At 41.9% G+C, this 13,332-nt stretch overlaps 1 protein-coding gene and 1 pseudogene across 7 annotated transcripts in view; both read left to right on the top strand.

Annotated features, from left to right (window-relative positions):
- Positions 1–10,990, top strand: part of LOC147021601 (uncharacterized) — an 11,994-nt pseudogene extending 1,004 nt beyond the window's left edge.
- Positions 1–13,332, top strand: part of RBMS1 (RNA binding motif single stranded interacting protein 1) — a 424,513-nt gene that overhangs the window by 94,472 nt on the left and 316,709 nt on the right. The window lies entirely within an intron of this gene.

Below are 13,332 nucleotides of genomic sequence, written 5' to 3' on the forward strand. Positions count from 1 at the left end.
GATTCTGGTGCAACATTAAAACCGATCGTTCTCATAAAACATTGCCTCTCTATCATTAAAATCAGCTTTAAATGGTGGCAGTGGTGTGGTGGGATTTCATTATTAGCCCATATTGAACTTTGTCCGAAACGGGGTCTTATGGATTTGATCTTGACTTCCGTGTCTGTGAGTGTGTGAGTGCATCTGCAACCATATCGCGGACATTTATGGACCAAATTTATTCGTACTTCGCACGAAGACAAAACATGATGGGAAACATATGCATCTCATGTTTTTTTTTTTGACATCAGATTGAAAATGGCCAACTGGCAGCCATTTTAGTTGTAAAAACACCCCGGATGTCAAACACGTCCTCAACCATTTCTCGGACTTGCATTTACCGATCTTGTTCGAACTTGGCAAACGATGAATGAGCGCTTAAGCCGCTGTCACACCTTGACGATTTAGCCAGCGTATGCCGATTTATGAAAAATTTGTCTAAAACACTGGCACACGTCGAATACGTTATTGGTACGTTTTATTTACGTTAAGAGCATGCTGAAAAACACTGCCATCAGTCGTAGTACGCTGGCTTTAAACGTTGTACTTTTGGGTTGACCTCAAATTTTAGCATGCTTGACATTTTACAGCGTATGCTGGCGTATGACTCACACGTTTTGCTACGCTGGCCATAAGTTGTAGGCACGTTATGCGATCGTTGACACACGTCGACACACATTACTTGTAAGTTACTCATAAGTCGAAACACGTCGAAGTAATGTTTAGCGTACCCGAAACTTATTTCTAACCTATGAGTAATGTTTTGAAAGCACGTTTCACGAATGTTGTTCACACTTCGCAACACGTTTACTTGAAAAAGACGTAGACATATTTGACGTCTTCAGGACGACAACAGAACTTAATGAACGCGTTTCTAACTTACAGATACCGTATAATGGCGTATTGGCAGCGATTAGGGGAATTGGTATATAAAAAGGGGATTCGCAGGAGGAACCCGTCTTTTTTTTAGACTTCGTGGTGAGTCCATGTCATTCCGAGAGATGGAGGAGACGGCAACGCTGAGACGACAATACCTACCTGTCCTCGAACATCAACATGACCTCATCGAGTTGACACTGCACCAGTTGCGTGCCAATAGAGCCGGGAGAAGAAGACGTGAACGGAGGAGAAGGAACTGGGTGAGACCATGGATTGGGAGGCGACGCCATTACGGCATATATGACCAGCTCATGGTGGAACTCCGGAATGAGGACCATGCATCCTTTATCAACTTCCTGCGAATGCCCCCAGCGATGTTCGACGAGCTGCTCGCCAGAGTGGGTCCAAGGATAACCAAGCATTCTTATTAAATCATTTCAATAGTCCAGTGGAAGCGATTTAACTCGTTCAATGGAAACGATTTCAATTGCCGAGCACCAGCGTCCAAAAACAATAGGCGAGTGACAGCCATTTATTTAAAGTGAAGTTGCAGCCTATGAATAGAAAACCTCACGTAATCCTCGACGATACGTAATCCTCGACGATACGCTGCCACGCTATGCATACGTTAGACTATCGTTGGGCATAGGTTGTGGACGCCTAAAACGCGCTAATCAATCATTGGTATAACTTATGTATAAGTTATCGAAGCGTTCTGTGTTCATTTGTAGTACATTATGCATTTGTCCAAGTCGTTTTGAATACTTTTAAAACTGAAACAAAAAAATAGTTCATCGTGGGAATGAGAAAAAAAAAATTAGCCGAAAAGAACATCGAACAATGGTGCAAAGTAGTCTCCTATTCGTGGACGCAACGAGGATCCATCATCACCCACACCCTCCCCATCACGCTCACCTACTACTACTGACATGTACCTACTACTACTACCAATACAACTACTACTACTACTACTGACACGCTCACCTACTACTACTACTACTACTACTGCCACTACCACTACGACTACCAATACAACTACTACTACAACTACTACTCTTACTGACATGCTCACATACTACTACTACTACTACTGATACTACTGACATTGACATCTACTCAACATGGAGTCTGGAACACTGACGGGTTCCTCTTGTGAAGCCCATTTGTAAATACCAATTCCCCTAAACGCTGCCAATACGCCATTATACGGTAGATGTAAATTAGAAACACGTTCAGTAAGTTCTGTGGTCGTCCGGAAGACGTCAATCAAATTCGTCTACATACGACAATGTGCGTTTGAGATACGTTACACATAGGTTAAAAGCACGCTACTCATAGGTTCAAAGCACGTTACTCATAGGTTAAAAATTAAGTTTCGGGTATGCTAAACATTACCTCGACGTGTTTCGACTAATGAGTAACTTACAAGTAACGTGTGTCAACGATCGTGGAGCGTGCAGAGAACTTATGCCAGCATATGCGGAACTTGTGAGCCATACGTCGTAAAATTTTCAGCATGCTTGAAATTTCACGATGTACTAGACGTACCACGGAATATGACAGCGTACTTCCTCATTTTTCAGCGTGCTCCTGACGTATACACAACTTACCCATACCGTATTCGATGTGTGCCAGCGTTTTACACACATTTTGCATAGGTCGGCATACGCTGGCTAAATCGTCAAGGTGTGACTGCGATGTTGACACTTCCAATTTTCAGGCGGTTATGATTTAAATCGGCGTGCGGCAGGTTTTTAACAGGCTACAACACGAGTTCGTCGGCGATACGTGAAGCGCGCTATGCCTAAGTTAAACTATCGTTGGGCATAGGTTGTGAACGCCGACAACAGGCTGACCATTCGTTGGTATAGGTTATCTATAACACACCGAAACATTTTGTGCCTGTTACTAATATGTTATGCATACGACCAACACGTTATGAATACGACCAAAACTTGAAAAAAAACCTCAAAACTTCAGCATATGCCAACGTTTTACATACATTTTTATACGTTGCCATTGCTGGCTAAAACGTCAAGGTGTGACAGCGCCTTTACATAAGCATGTCATCCCGAGATCAGATCGAAGATGGATGACTGGCCACCATTTAAGTTGTAAAAACAAACCTGATGTTGAACACGTCCTCAACCATTTCTCGGAGAAGCATTTACTGGTGTTGTTCGAACTTGGCAAACAGATAACGGATGATGGTTTACATATGCACACCATTTTTTTTTCCGAGTTCAGATCCAAGATGGCCGAATGGTGGCCATTTTGTTACTTAAATATGTCCCAAACCATTTCTCCAACATGCATGGTCCGATTTTGTTCAAAATTTGTGCAAACACAGTACACAATGGCATACACATGCACACAACTTTAATTGCAATCTGATCAAAGATGACCGACTGGGAGGCTGGTGGCCATTTTAGTTGTACATCAATATGGGTTTGCCCTTTAACTCCATACAGCACAATTGCAAAAACAATGGGGGCTATGACATTTTATGTCTTTTTTACTTGTTTCACTGGGAAATGGAATTTTGACCACATCATGCCATCCACGACATTCCCAAAATCAAATGGATTCATTAAGCGTCAGGTGGAGATGGTGAGATCCATCCTCCGCAAATCAAAAAGTGGAGGAAATAATTTTCATCTAGCACTGCGAGCTTGGCATTCCACACCAGTAAGCTCCAACTTGGCGAGTCCTGCTCAACAACTAATGGGGAGAAAAGTGAAATCACAATTAGCAACCAAAATCGCCAACACACATGACGATGACAACCTCATATACGCAGCAATGCCAACCCTCCCGATTTCATCGGGAGGCTTCCGAAAATTCACCCAAACTCCCGCCCTTACGATCACTATCCTTATCCTCCCGAAATTTTGATATTTTTGCACTGTTCACTAATCAGAATGTACTAGTATGAGAATTGAATGAAAAGCATCGTCTGCTACGTATAGCATGTGGTAACTCCATAACGTTCGCTGCTACCAAATTGTACGTAAAAAATTGCAAATTCAAATGAGGAGCAGCGAAACATTGGGTCTGGATCTCGCTTATGCGATCATGCACTGAGATTTAGTGCATGCGGTATGTGTGCAATACAGTGCATGCGGTATGTATGCACAGTGTATATGCATGCGATACGCTCACTGCATGCAGCTGGGCCCCGTACCAGCCCGGCGGTCGCGACCACCGTGCGGTGTTTAATTTAACAGCCGCTAGAGTTCTACGAGTCGCGCTGCAGCTGTGGAACATCGACTTCGAAGTTACCGATGCTTCAAGCCCTCGATGTTGATTACGAAATGGCAGAAAAGAAGCTTACGAAGACCAAGAAATGGTCTCAGAAGTACAAGACCGAATACAGTCTCCAATACCCGTGTATTCGAAAGTCTGAAAGATGAATTCATCATGCGTATTGTACAGTATGCAGCGTTGATATTTCAGTTGAGCACGGAGGTCGCGATGATATTCGGAAGCACGTTGGAAGCAAACGGCACACAGACATTGCAAAGGAGAGATCTTCGAGCACGAGTACCGGTACACTTCTGAATTATTTCACCAAACAAGGGACAAGCGAGGAAGAGGATGTTACTCGAGCGGAACTTCTCTTTAGTGGATTTATTGTGGAACATAACTTGCCCATATCAGTCTCAGATCATGCTGGACCTCTATTTCAAAAGATGTTTCCAGATTCAAAAGTTGCTTCAAAGTATGGATGTGCAAGAACAAAAACTTGCAAGATGTGCAAGATGTGCAAGAACAAAAAAAAATAAAATAAAATAAAATAAAAAAAAACAAGAACAAAAAGCAAGAAAAAAAAAGAAAAAAAAAAAAGAAAAAAAAAAAAGAACAAGAACAAAGAAGAAAAAAAGAACACTGGTCAACAATATTTTACTTTCTGAATGTTGTCTAGATTTCTACAAGTGAATTAGGGTATTCTGGCACTGCTGAATCAGGAAATGGCATCCGTTTCTCTCCATCAGGTCAGGTTTTTGTGCTAAGTTGATTTGAAAAAATCAGATCTTGTGACAAAATCAATTACATTTTTGTGGCATTATCAGCTGATTTTTGTCAACACATATCATCCTAAACATGTTTTTAAGGAAAAAAAATGTTTTGCCAACAACATTTATTGATTACATGATAGAAACATCGATTACTGTCATCTGAATGGTGGGCATTGATAAAGGTAAGTACAAGTAAATTGCATGTTGCGTCACCACTGTTCAAACTTCAGGGCTTGAACTTCCGTTTCTTCGAACTCCTGGAATGTTCAGCGGCAGGGAGGTCTCTCTTCAGATTCCAACAGTAGTCAGCCATCATGACTGCGTCCCAGCGACCCTGATACCTGGTCTCCATCTCCTTCATGTCCTGATGGAATCTCTCCCCCTGCTCGTCACTCATTGAACCCAGGTTCTCAGGAAACCGGTTCATATGTGAAAATAGGTAGTGCATCTTGATGCTCATGTTGCAGCCCAGGTTTCTGAAAGCAGTCAGCATGTTGTTGACAAGTTCTGCGTAGTTTCTGGCCTTATTGTTGCCAAGAAAGTTCTTCACTACCAAAACAAATGTCTTCCACGCTTCCAGTTCCACTTCATTCATTGAGTTTTTGAACTCTGGATCTCTGATGAGCTGACGGATCTGAGAACCATCAAAGATGCCAGCTTTCAACTTCTCCATGGTCAATCCTGGAAAAGCCTGGCACAAGTAAGTGAAGCAGTCACCATCTTTGTCCAGAGCCTTGGTGAACTGCTTGATTAAGCCGAGCTTGATGTGCAGCGGTGGGAAGAGTATTCTGTCTCTGTCCACCAGAGGGTCGTTGATGACGTTCCTTTCTTTGCATGGCACCAATTCCTCCCGCACAGGCCAGTCCTTCTTCGTGTAATGCTGAGCACGGTCCCTACTATCCCACATGCACAGAAAACATGGGTACTTGGTGAAGCCAGACTGTTGTCCCAACAAAAAGTTCACCATCTTCAGGTCAACACAAATAAACCACTTATGCTGATCATAACCAATTTTCTCCAGCACGTACTTCACCGCTTCATACTTCTCCTTCAGTGTAGTCGAGTGAGCAATGGGTACAGAGGCAAACTGGTTGCCGTTGTGTAGCAGAACACATTTCAGTGATCGCTTGCTGCTGTCAATGAACAGTCTCCAATCTTTGGGTTCGTACTGTGGCACTCCAAGCTTGAGCAGAAGCGCATGTCATAAATTGGCGCATGTAGGTATTGTACATTCTTCAGAGTTCGTTATTTCAAGAAATACAACATTTTTGTATCACATTATTACAAAATCTGCCCCATTAACTTTAGTTTTGATCCACGAACTTTATGCTTTGCCTCACCAATTTTTGGAAGATTTTGAGGTTTTATGACTTCAAACTGATCCCTTTTCGACATAATCACCTAGAACTATCGTACCTGAATACTTCTTGTCATTAAAATAATTATTTCCAATTAAAACAATTATTTGACATGACATTTTACCCCCACCAACTTCTTCTAAAATGCTCCACACATGCGTACATGTGAACAAAAATGTAAAAAACGACATGTGGCCATATCTCAAAAACTTGACCTGATTGAACAAAACTAATGTGAGTTTTGGATTCAGCGCATCAGATTCGTCCTAAATCAGCTTAAAAAATGCAGACAACAAATTTGTTGTTGACCAGTGTAATTGGTGAGTTGTCAAATGTTACTGCTTCATCTATTGCCGATATTGCTAGACTAGCTCCATTTAGCCTAGCTTCAGACGGTAGCAATGACAGTGGTGAGGCCCAGCTATATCCTGTCCTGATTTCGTACTATGACAACAGTGCTGGGATTGTGAAGCAAGGTTTGCTAAGTTTGCCTGCGTGCAAACAAGATTCCACTGGAGAAAACATTTTCAAACTGCTTGATCATGAGTTCAGTGACAGGAAAATTCCGTGGGGAAATTGTGTTTCCTTTTGTGCTGATAATGCCTCTGTCATGGTGGGCAAGCACAAAGGAGTCGCTGCTTATATCCACAAACAAAATCCAGAGTGCTACATCATGGGATGCCCTTGCCATATGATGCACAATACGGCCAAGAAGGCGGCTCAGGCCTTACCCATTGAATTAGATGACTTTCTCATCGATATTTACTACTACTTGGACAAAAGTAGTAAACGCGTCAAAGGAGTGAAAGCACTGCAAGAACTCTGTGATGCCCCGACACACAAGATTCTGAAGCATGTCGCAACAAGGTGGCTGTCCCTTGGTCAGTGCCTAGACAGGCTGATTGAACAGTGGGAGCCACTTCGCCTCTTCTTCAAAGAAGAAGTACGAAGAAAAATGCAACCAACTGTAGCCAAGACTCTAACAACGAGCAAGAAGGACGGCACTGTATCTACTGCCAGTACTGGCACTGCAGGATCAAGCACTCGTGGAGCAGCATTCACCACTACCACTGCAGTATCTGCTGCGAAGAAGACAGCAGGGACAGCACCAAAACCAATGCTGAGAGCAGGTAGCATCACCGGCCCTTCATCACGTTCATCGACAAAGCAGATTCCTTCAGAGTCGAGAAAGACTGTGATAGTCCCATCTACAGGCAAAGAAGGACCCAAGTTAAGTTCTGCTTTTGCCAAATCACTTGATAGAAGCTCAGCAAAACCTTCGAATCAGAGGTCTTCTTCCTTGGCTGCACCTACCTCAAGCTCTCTCCTCAAACGTAAAATTGGATCTGGTACTACGAGTCTGACCTCTTCTGCTGGCAGTAAACGCAAGTGTGATCGCCCTGCGGCTAAGTGTACTACGAGTTCTACAACTAAAAGCGCATCTTCCTCAAACACTGTGCAGGAATCTAGAGAAAAACGTGTCAACAGGATGTTCTTGTCTCCACAAACAAAACTCTATTGTTTCTTCCTTCGACATGCTAACAAGCTTTTTGAGAAGGGGAATCTTCTGCTCCAAAGAGACGAACCCTGTATTCATCTCCTGCACGGAGAATTGAATGGTCTTCTGAAAGATATCTTCGTACGGTTTTTGAAACCATCGGTGTCATCGGTTGCTCTGGTAAATGTACCCTTCTCTGACAGAAATCATCAGAAGAATGATGAGGACCTCATGATTGGGAACGATGCCAAACTGTATATAAGGGAACAAAGGAGTCTCAAGAAATCCACCTTCACTCTGAGTGAATCAGACATCCAAGGTTTCTTCAGTGCAGTTCGCTCATATTATGTGAAAGCCTGCAATTATATCTTCAAAACCTGGCCGCTAGATGATGAATTAGCCAAGCATGCTCAGGTGCTGGATGTTAAGCTACACCAAGAAGTGGGGTTTGACTGTGTGGAGTTTTTCATCAAGAAATTCCCCTGTCTGTTCAGTGGCGGTGATAGTGACATAGACAGTCTTGAGAGTGAATTCGCTCACTACCAGGCAGACGCCTACATAGCTACAATTGCTACTGAGACAGTGAGAGTGGATGAGCAGTGGCATCGGATTTCACAGCTCACAGATCCCTGCACTGGTGCCAAGAAGTATCCTAATTTGAGCAAAGTGATGAAGGGAATCTTGGTCATTCCTCATTCGAACGCATCATGTGAGCGGGCACTCAGTCTTGTACGGAAGAATCATACTGAATTTCGTCCCAATTTGAGTGTCAAAACCCTGGAAGCTCTCTTAATTGAAAAACTAGCTCATAGCACCCCTTGCTACCAGAGAGAATACAGCAAAGACATAATCAGAAGGGCTAAAAGAGCCACACAGCTGTCACTCAGCAAAGCTGCCATGGAAAAAGCAAGCAGCAGTAGTACCAGCCAGTAAGGTAAGAAAAATATTGCTTCTTTTGTGCTTTTTGTTAATCTTTGATTGTCCCCTAACTTACTAATATTAACATACATGTAACATTAAAAAGTGCACAATTTTCCCCTTTTTTTGTTCAAAAAGTGGGAATTCTTAACATGTTAAATGCTCCAAAATAGGGCTCAGAGGGCACTAGAGAGCGTCTAGAACCCCAGAGCTTCCAGGGCCCTAAGGCGGGCCCTGGACCCCGCCGCAAGGGTCGAGCGCTCCGCGCTCGAGATGTGCGCTTCACGCACATTATTTGGTGTCGGTTGCAAATCCTCCCTAATTCTGATTTCCAAAAGTTGGCATCTCTGTATACGAGGAGCTGGAGAGGCGTCGCCACTTACAAAAATCCTACCATGATCACCATGCTCGGACAGATGAAATGCCGTGCCTCTATCCTGGACAACGAGTTCACATTCAGAACTAAAACAGCTATTTTTAAGAGCCGGCCACAGAACTTTCCACATGTGAAGAGAGAACCACACTCACATTTGCTTGTATTACCAAATGGTCAAACACTCTGACGCAGTCAAATTCACATTCAGGAGCTTACATCATGTGTTGCGGTGTCCCATCAACCTATGAACCCAAAAGAGAATTCTGAACCCACCGTGAACAGGAATAGAGAACCATCTGTAGGGTCCGGTGTTGAATCAGTGAACCATGACTGTGATGTCACTCACGCTACCAGAGCAGAGAGAGTTCGTCAAACTCTACAGCAGTCTGCCAGTTTTAGTCACATGTTGCCTCCTTCGCAGAGCCTGACAATGGTCCATCCCAAGTCTCGCTGAGCTGTGAAGACGCCATGTCGTCTTGATCTACAAACATTTTGGGTGTCTGATGTTAACATCGTCAGTTTGCTATCTATTGTTGTGATGGTATTACATTCGTTTGCTGTTTTTACATTGTGATCATTGGACTGAAGTGCGAGCATGTGGTTTGGTAAAAAGAGGGAGTGCCAGGGCACGGCACATTCTGGGACTTGGCCTCGCTTGGTGTGTGATGATTCTGATACTGCAATAAAACTGATCTTTCTCTTCGAACATTTACCTCTCTGCTCTTCATTCACATCAGAACTTTACATTAATCATTAGTTATTAACATCAACCTTAATTAACTTTAATCCTTTTCAAATCATTAGCATCAGAACTTAACAATCCCAAGTCATTTCCCTGCATTCTTTATCGAAGGCCTCCCCTAACCAACAACAAGGAGAGACCAAAATCCATCTAACTTCTTATGAGGGTTGCTGAAGTCGCTAGTCTGTCCAAAAGATTCTTCTTCTTCTTGTGTATGGCAGCTTAGCTGCCGGGGTAGCTATCATTTCTTTGAAGCGTGACTGTGTCGCTGATGCAGTGCCCCTCTACCAGTACTCATTTTGCCGTCCTCAGAAGGATGACAGGGTGAGTCAACCCCTGATGTATTAATTCAGTGGCTAACAGGGCTTGAACTCAGGACCCTAGGATCCCAAGCCACCACCCTAACCACTAAGCCAACACCAGGCTGTCCGCAAGATGATCAATGGGAATGTTTTTGACCTTAGGAAACTGATCTGGGATTGTACGTGTTGTATAGGCCAAGATATTTTGGGAAAAGCTTTGGACAGCATATGTGCAACATATTCATACGTGCTATGCTGAATTACCTGTGCCCTTGAAAGTCTACCGAAATTATGCTTTCACCACTGTCTGTTTGTCTCTCTGTCTGTGAGCAGGATATCTAAAAAAAGTTATGGATGGATTCGGACAAAACTTTGTGGGCAGGTTTGTTGTGTGATGAGGACAAATTGGTTAGATTTTGAGGAGGATCTGGATGCGGATATGATGAATTTTTTTTTTAAAGTAATTCTTCACCATTGATAGATCGGTCCAAAAACAATATACTCGTAACTCGATATTTCAAAAAGTTGCGGACGCATCATGAAAAAACTTGGTGGATGAGTTGGGAAGGTAAAAAGCACAAGCCGATTTGATTTTGGTCTGGATGTCTGGATCTGGAGTCTGGATCCAGATCTGGCCTATCAGTGGGGTACAAAATGTAAACTGTTCATCCTGGTGGAGGTATGCACTCTACCATGTGCATTTTGGTTTAGAACAGTGGTGGTATGGTGGTGTGTGTTGGTGTGTTAATTATATAAGATATTTTCTTCTGGCTCATTAAAGCATTAATTTGTTGATGGATAGTTGCATTGGGACAATTGCTCCCTGTGTCTTCACTTCTGGTCTATTTCTGTCTCCTTGTGTTGTAAAAAATCACTTCTTGACATGGGGCATCCTTCAACCACAATAATTCCTGCCTTTTGTGAGTCACATAAAAGGATTACTTTTCCACTAGTTGTGACGCAGCTGTGCCATCATTGTCCTCAAGCCCATTGAACAATTTCTGTCCAGATGCTTCAATTTTATTGCATTTCTCAAATAATTTAGGGTACAAGCTAAAAGCCATCAGTGCTGTAGATATCTGTTATCACCAGTACTTACATCTCTTCTTCCCTTGATTGCCTGCAATGCTTTCAATGTACTGCATGGAAATGCTCATTAATAATTACCTCAAAAAGAAAAGACAGAATGTTAAAGGCTGTGAAATGAGCAACAGTGATTATACTGTACTTGATAAGTGGTTTTTCCCACTTTCTTTCAGCAAAAATGACCTTGGTATGATATTATCACAATAGAATGTGCGCATGAAGTTTGAACACCGAATGCATTAGACAACATCTATTCCACAAAGTACAGTACATGATGAACAATTGAGAGATGGATGCTGAACTCGTAATACATATTCACATTTTACCTACTGTCATATAAATGGTTAAGGATACCATACCACGTAATAGTGTTTAATTGGTACAGTAAACTGATGTAATTTACATGTCCTTGTGCCCTATGGAAAATGGGATTGCGAAGTGTTATCCAATACTGCGGAAAGTTTTAATTCCAATGGAAAAGCGATTGCTGTCGAGGCTGAGTCAATGAGGGCGTAGCAACATTGTCAGCAATTTCTGCCCCAAATTAGCAACAGCTTTGCTTCTTTCAGAGTTGAACATGAGCACCTCTGTTCCCAAGGAGAAACCAGGCCGCCATTTTGGTACTTTCCCTGTCTCGGCTCCCTGGCATAACATGGCTTAATAGGCAGTGCAAGTGTACTCGGCTTTGCAAGCTGGTAAGGCCATGTATATTGTACTGTCGAGCCAAGCCCTCGGGTGGCTAGCCACTTCTTTAATTGGATTTTGAGTCGATAGCTTTTTCTGGTAATGAGCTGAGTCAGCTGAGATTGTCACTTTGGACTGACAGTGTTTTCTACCTGAGCTGCTTTCTGAGAGCAAAGCAGGCAGCCAAGAGTCATGGATTTTTGCGTAACTGTTTTGAAAAAACAATCCTGACATGATCCTTGCTCTTTTCTTTGACTTGTGATCTAACAACATGCCTATGAGAGAGTGATTAAAAACTAGAAACCTTCTTGTAGTTAATTTAAACCTCATTAAACAAACACAAAATATATCTTCAATGTACCTCATTATACAAAATTAATAACCTCTCAAGCTGTGGTATCAAGATGTTTTTATTTTAATGGGGTTTTATGTTTATGAATTAATTTTAATGTTATAGTGCATTGCATTTTGTACAATAAAAAATGTTTTTTTTAAAGAAAATGTAAAAACATCGAGGGATGAAATCTCCAAAAAACAACCAAACAAGGTAGGAATGACAGGACATTACGATGCCACAATACGACACCACAATCCTCTTCTGCTTTAGCATCACAATATCTCTTGAAGTTGTTCCATCACAATCCCACAACAAAAGTGAAATGTCAAAACAAAAAATATCGTGATGCTAAAGCAGAAGAGGATTGTGGTGTCATATTGTGGAATCGTAATGTAGTGGGTGCCATTCTTCATTGTTATTTTTCTTCTATATTCTTCTTCTTCATACATCACAATCACACAATGCAAGTAAAATGTCAAAAGATGTCGTGATGGTAATCCATGAGGATTGTGGTTTCATATCGTGACATCGTAATGTGGTGCCATTCCTACCTTGTTTGGTTGTTTTTTTTTGAGATTTCATCCCTCGATGTTTTTCCATTTTTTTTAAAAAATGTTTTTTTTTCTTGTTTCTGCAATTTTAAAAAGTAATACAATCCTTAATGTTTTATATATTTTTATTATTTTGGTTGGGAATATATCCATCTCCATTAGTAAATTATTTCAAGACTTGTTTCAGTTGATTTGGGGGATGGTTTGAAGATGTATCACTTTTGGAATGGGACTGTCCATCTTCTCCCCTCCCACGATCCTGGTGTGGCTTAGTTGAGTCCACATTTATGTTAGATTTCTCTTCCTAATAAAAGATTAATGTTTTGGATATATTTAAAAAAAAAAATTTGGTTGCTTGCACAAGCCCAGAGACAAAGTAATTTCGTCATGTTGGAATCACCATCATGGCTTTATCAGTTATTGAGTTTGGTTGGGCTACAGTTTAACATTGTTTTTAGAGGGGAAGAAGAAGAAGAAGAAGAAGAGGTACGAGTACAAATTGTCATTTTAGCTATCTCCTGATGTACTTTAGCGATATATTCT

The sequence above is a fragment of the Eptatretus burgeri genome, chromosome 8 (assembly GCF_056783735.1).
Source record: "Eptatretus burgeri isolate ZD-2024b chromosome 8, Ebu_testis_v1, whole genome shotgun sequence".
NCBI lineage: Eukaryota > Metazoa > Chordata > Myxini > Myxiniformes > Myxinidae > Eptatretus > Eptatretus burgeri.